Genomic DNA, 7,080 nt, shown 5'->3' with positions numbered 1-7,080 from the left:
AGAGACGAGCTAACACCTATCCTTCTCAAACTCTTCCAAAATATAGCAGAAGGAGGAACACTCCCAAACTCATTCTACGAGGCCACTATCACCCTAATAATAAATAATAGCCATCCTCATGGGTGCAAGGCAATATCTCCTTATAGCTTTGATTTGCATTTCTCTAATTAGTGACGCATCTTTTCATGTGCTTGTTGGCCTCTTGAAGGGTCATCTGAAAGGCACCTCCATGACTGCCACATCTATATAGTTAAAGTTTAATTATATACAAAATTAATTCTATAACAAAATACAAACCAAGCAGAAGATCTGAAGGGCACGTGAACAACCCTACTAGAGATTTCTATAGACGTTTCACATTAATACAATCTTTTTTTTCCTTTTTCCGATTTTATTGACATACAGCACTATGTAAGTTTAAGGTATATAACATAATGATTTGACTTACACACAACATGAAATGACCACGGTAAATTTAGTAATGCGCATCCGTCATCTCATATGGATACAAAATAAAAGAAATAGAAAAAAAATTTTTTTCCTTGTGATGAGAAATCCTAGGGTTTACTCTCTTAATAACTTTCATATGTAACATAGGGCAGTGTTAAAAAATATTTATCATGTCATACATTACATCCCTAGTACTAATTTATAACTGGAAATATGTACCTTTTGACTGCTTCCGTCCAGTTCCCCCACCCCCACGCTTCACCTCTGGTAACCACAAATCTGATCTCTTTTTCTATGTTTATTTATTTGTTTGTTTTTGAAGTATAACTGACCTATAACCCTATGTTAGTTCCTGGCACACAATATTATGATTCAATGTTTCTGTACAATTCAAAATGATCACCACCACACTAATACCATCTTTGTTTTGTTTTGTTTTATTTTATTTATTTATTATTTTTGGGGGGGTACACCAAGTTAATATCATTTTAAAGCAAACTTTTAGCATCCCCTGCCAGGCACTGGGCTAAGCTCACCTCATTCTCTCAGTAACTCCTTGCAGAGTGTATTGTTACCTTCCTCAGTGGGACAAGAGCTGGCCTGGAGAGGAGGGTGGAGGACTTTAGTCCCTTGGTCGGTAGTCTCCTTCAATGCTTCCTGCACCCACCCACACTGCCTTCTGCCCCACACCTCCCACCCTCCCACTCACCACCCTGAATAAACGTTTCACCTAAGTTTAAAAAAAAATAAAGTGTGCTGTTATGCAAACACCAACTGAAAACAAGTGCTCTGGGGCACCACGCTTCCTGCAACCAAATTCTTTTCTAAAGACCTTCAACTCCTAGAGATGAAGTCACTGACCCAGGATTGCAGGCATTTAAATCAAACTGGGAAATCTCCATAATCCTTGCTGTTTCCGTGCAGCATTTAAGGGTAACAAGACCTGAAAATAATTTTGGAGAACAGGAAGAAAGACATACTGAATGTGCCCCTCTGGAAATTAACTGGTGCCACAGGTATTTAGAAGAGCATGAGACTTACTCTGCTTGATGTACCAAATAGGACCACCAGGTATTTGCTAATGGAACATTCCTGTAGGTAGAATTGACGCCCAAACACTTATGGTTCCACTTTTATGAAGCGTGACCCACCCACTATTTTAGTTTCCCATGTCATCATGTTTTCCTTTGTTTAACCATGAGTAGGGCAAGACCTTACTTTATGCTTCTTTTTGCAGTCAACTTGGTTTCTCCTTAAAGGCGGAGGAGTTGGGGGGCAGCGCAGCTGCACACTGCTGCATGCCTGCCTTAAATCTCAGGGGATGAGTGTTCTTGAAATTTTTAAAACTTCGTATAATGATGTATCATCGGGACTTTTTAAAAAGCTTTGTTGTAGACACATGCTATGTGTGTTACTGCTCCAACTTTTCCTATCTTGTTCCCAAATAATCATATGAACTTGGGGAGTTTCTTATGCTTCATATTTTGGAGATAAAGTAGTTTATAATAATAATAGTCATGGTAATAATATAGCCGACACGTAGCGAGCACTTACCGTGTGCCACATGCTGTTCTAAAACACAAAGATCTTATTAAGTGGATTCTACCCTAATCCCCATTTTATAGCTGGGAAAACAAGCCCCAGAGAAGGGTAATTTCCCTGCCTAACATTGCATAGCTTGCAAATGACAGAGCCAATCAAGATTTGAACAGCTGTGGTCTGGTCTGGAACCAACCCTGAACACTATACTGTCACTCATAGTTTTTCTTTCTTTTTTTAATTAATTAATTAATTAATTATTGGCTGCATTGGGTGTTTGTTGGTACGCACGGGCTTTCTCTAGTTGTGGCAAGCAGGGGCTACTCTTTGTTGCAGTGCACGGGCTTCTCATTGCGGTGGCTTCTCTTGTTGGGGAGCAGCACGTGGGCTCAGTAGTTGTGGCTCGTGGGCTCTAGAGCACAGGCTCAGTACTTGGTGGCGCACGGGCTTTGTTGCTCCGTAGCATGTGGGATCTTCCCGGACCACGGCTCGAACCTGTGTCCCCAGCATTGGCAGGCAGATTCTTAACCAGTCCTACACCTGGGAAGTCCCAGTTTTTCAGATTTGAGGGTGCATGTGCATCAGAATTACCTAGAGGGCTTGTTAAAATACAGACCGCTGGGGCCCACCCCCAAAGTTTCTGATTCAGTGGGTCAAGAATTTGCATTTCTAAAAAGTTTCCAGGTAAAGCTGATGCTGCTGGTCCCGGAAACACACTTTAAGAGCCTCTGCTGAGTTAGAAAACAGGCCCCAAATAAAATCCCTTGTGCTTGTGCTAAGCAAATAAAATCCCTTGTGCTTGTGCTAAGCCCCACGGCAGCAAACTAAAACTTAAGGTGTAATTTCAGTTTCAGCCTCTGCCAGGGGTGGAATTTTAAACCAGTCAGTCTGGAATTTCCTCATCATCCCCAGTGAGTATGACTCCCCACCTTTCCCCCAAAGGAAAGTGGCCTTACCTGAAATAATCCTTTCTTTTTTTTTTTTATTTTTTTAAATTTTTTTGGGGGTACACCAGGTTCAATCATCTGTTTTTATACACATATCCCCAATCCTTTCTTTTGTTTATGACTTCCTTGCCCTATCCCCCTTTTCTGCCTTTCGAAACCTTCCATTTTGTCCTGCTCCTCTGGAGCTCTTTTCTACTTGCTAGATGGGATGCTGCCCATTTCATGAATCGGCAAGTAAAGCTAATGAGATCTTCAAATATACTCCGTAGATTTTTTTTTATATTTACTTTTGTTTGTTTACTTATTTATTTTATTTATTTATTTTGGCTGTGCCAGGTCTTAGTTGTGGCAGGCAGGATCTTCATTGTGGTGTGCAGGATCTTTAGTTGTGGCACGTGGACTTCTTACTTGTGCCATGTGGGATCTAGTTCCCCGACCAGGAATCGAACTTGGCCCCCTGCATTAGGAGCGCAGAGTCTCACCCACTGGACCACCAGGGAAGTCCCAAATTTTGTTTTTTAACAGCTGTAATTCAGAACTGTTTTCATAATTTCCCAATGGAGGGAGATGGTCATGATGACCTACCAACAGATTGTCCAGTTCTCTGAGGGATCTAAGAGTTCAGATCATTGACACTTGATAATGACAGCCAACGTCCACGGATGCTTATGATGTGCTAGACACTGGATGAGGCACTCTTCACGAATTATCTCGTCTAACCCTCACACCAGTGAGGGGAATACTTTTATTTTTCCAAGCTGACTGAAGGAAATGGGGATTTGGAGATTAGAGAATGTGATCAAACATATGTACCAGCAAGTAATAATTGTGAGGTTCAAGTCAAAGACTATTTAACTCCACAGCCCTTTTGACGACTGCACTACAGTCTTGGCATATAGTAGGCACTCAGTACATAAATTGTTAAATGAATGAGCAAAAGAATCTTTTTTTTTTTTAAATATCAAAAGCCTAGTTACTCAATGGAAGACATTTTGACATTTTAAAAGGATGATGGGACTTACCTGGTGGTCCAGTGGTTAAGACTCTGCCTTCCAGTGCAGGGGGTGCGGGTTCACTTCCCAGGCTGGGGAACTAAGATCCCACACCCTGCGTGGTGTGGCCAAAAATTAAAAAAAAATAAAATAAAAGCATGACTTACCAGGTTTCACTATGTAACAAAGAAGGAAGGAAGGAACATATGGTGCCTTTCATAGAAATGCAAAATTTCTAGAGAAATTTCAAGGCAAAAGGAACTTTTGTAAAGGACATGGTGCGGAAGAGAATCATACCAGCAGTAGTGGCTGGCTATCCTGACGGTAAAAAAGAAAGCAATGCAGCGATATTAAATTCTTTCTGATAAGCATTGCTCTGCGAAGGCAGCATTCCAACAATGATGTTCGGTGGTTTTAGTATATTCACAGCATTGTGCAACCATCACCAGAATCTAATTTTAGAACATTTTCATTACCCCAAAAAGAAGCCCTGTGACATTAGCAGTCACTCCCCCCAGCTCTAGACAACCACTAATCTACTTTCTGTCTCTGCGGACTTGCTACTGTGCACATTTCATATAAATACAACATACAATAGGAGGCCTGTGTGGCTGGCGCTTCTTTCACTCAGTGAAATGTTTTCAAGATTCATCCACGTTGTAGCACCTGTCAGTGCTTCATTCCTTACCTCCTCACCAGTACTTTATTGAGGTATAATTTCCCTAAAGGAAATACACAACGTTAAGCATACAGTTCCACAGCATTTCACCTATGTGTATACTCTTGTGACCTCTACCAAGATCAAGATGTAGCACATTTTCATCACCCCAGAGTTTCCTTGTGCGCAAAAAACAAAACAAAACAAACAAACAAAAAAACCTGGTAAAGTACACATAAGATAAAAATTTATTTTACCGCCCTACAGCCTTAACCACTTTTAAGTGTACAATTTAGTATTGTTAAGTACAATTCACATTGTGCGCAACCAAACTCCAGAACTTTTTCACTTTGCAGAACTGAAACTCTATACCCTCTAAACAACAATGCTCGGTTCCCTCCTCCCTCCAGCCCCTGGCAACCACCATTCTACTTTCTGTTTCTGTGAGTTTGTACACTAGGTATCTCATATAAGTGAAATTATACAGTATTTATCTTTTGGTAACTGGCTTATTTCACTTAGCATAATGTTCTCAAGGTTCATCAGTGTTGTAGCATGTGTCAGTATTTCCTTCCTTTCCAAGACTGATTAATGTTCCATTGTATGGATACGCCACACTTTGTTTATCCATTCATCGATGGAGGGACGTTTGGGTTACTTCCACCTTTTGGCTTTTGTGAATAACGCTAGTAGGACCATGAGTGTGCAAATGTCTCTTTGAAATCCTACTTTCGGTTCTTTTGGATATGTACCCAGAAGTGGTATTGCTGGACCACATGATAATTCTGGTTTTTATTTTTTGAGGAACAACCATATTGTTTCCCATAGAGGCTATGCCATTTTACATTCCCCCCAGCAGTGCACAAGAGTTCCAGTTTCTACACATCCTTGTTAACACTTGCTAGTTTCTGCCTTTTTTTTTTTTCCATTTTTTAAAAAATTTAAGTATAGTTGATTTACAGTGCTGTGTTTTTGTTTGTTTTTCAGTGTTGTGTTTTGGTCCTTCCTTCCTTCCTTCCTTCCTTCCTTCCTTTCTTTCTTTCTTTCTTTCTTCCTTTCTTTCATAATGACCATCCTAATGGTTTGAGGAGATATCTCATTGTGGTTCTAATTTGTGTTTCCCTAGTGATAATGATATTGTATCTTTTCCTGTGCTTATTGGCTACTTGTATATCTTCTTTGCAAAAATTTCTATTCAAGTCCTTTGCCCATTATTTTTAAATTTTAATAATTCATCAAAATACAATTCACATACCATATAATTTACCCATTTAAAGTATACAATTCAATGATTTTTAGTCTATTCACAGGGTTATCACCCCAAAAAGAAACTCCATACCTCTCAGCCTTGGGCAACCACTAATCTACTTTTTGTCTCTAAGGATTTGCCTATTTTGGACATTTCATATAAATGGAATCAGACAATACGAGGTCTTTTGCGACTGGCTTCTTTGACTTAGAATAACTTCCAAGCAACGAGTTGTGACGTGTGAAATGCTGTCTACAAGGGAAGCATCAGAGACTGTACCAAAGGTTTCTCTTGGACCTGGTCATGTAGGCACCCCCGGCCGAGCACATTCACCATAAGCTGTGTTGTTTGCACATATGGTTAAGGCACTCTTATCACTTGGGGTGATCCAAATCCAAGTTCCCAGATCCTAGCCAAGGCCAACCTTGCAAGCAGGATTTTCAAATGATAGCATTCTTGGGCCTGCTATGCGGACTCTTTTCTGCAGATTTTGATAGAGATTGTGCTGATTCTGTAGATCAACTGGAGATATAAGATGAAAAGTATTGCCATTTAACAATATTAAGTATTACAATTGATGAACATGGAAATTGCTTTCCATTTATTTAGGTCTTTAATTCCTCTCAGTGCTGTTTTGTAGTTTTCAGTGTACAAGTCTTGTACGTCTTTTGCTGTTTGTTTCAAAGTATTTTATTCTTTTTGATGCCATTGTAATTGGAATTGTTTTCTTGACTTTATTTTCAGATTATTCCTTGCAAGTGTATGGAAATGCAATTGATATTTTATATTGATCTTGTATGCTGCAACCTTGAGCTCATTTATTAGTTCTAATAGTTTTCTTTGTGGATTCTTTAGCCTGTTAATATGGTGAATTACATAGATTGATTTTCTTAACTAGTCTTCCATCCTTGGAATAAACCCCACCTAGTCATGATATATAATACTTTTTATGTAGGGCTTAATTCTGTTTGCTAATATCTTGCTAAGGATTTTGCATCTATTTTTACTTTGCTCAATTTTTAATCGAGTTATTTTAATTATTTTTTGTTATTATGAGTTCTTTATATATATTCTGGATACCAACCCCTTATTAGATATGATTTGCAAATATTTTCTCTCGTTCTGTAGGTTGCCTTTTCACTATTAATTGTGGTCTTTGATGCACAAGTTTTAAATGTTAATGTTGTCGACAAAAATTCAATTAACAATCAAGTCAAGAAGGAAAAAAGAGAATTTTATCTGAGC

Source organism: Hippopotamus amphibius, chromosome 8 (assembly GCF_030028045.1).
Source record: "Hippopotamus amphibius kiboko isolate mHipAmp2 chromosome 8, mHipAmp2.hap2, whole genome shotgun sequence".
NCBI classification, from domain to species: Eukaryota; Metazoa; Chordata; class Mammalia; order Artiodactyla; family Hippopotamidae; genus Hippopotamus; species Hippopotamus amphibius.
Note: the sequence above shows the minus strand (reverse complement) of the source record.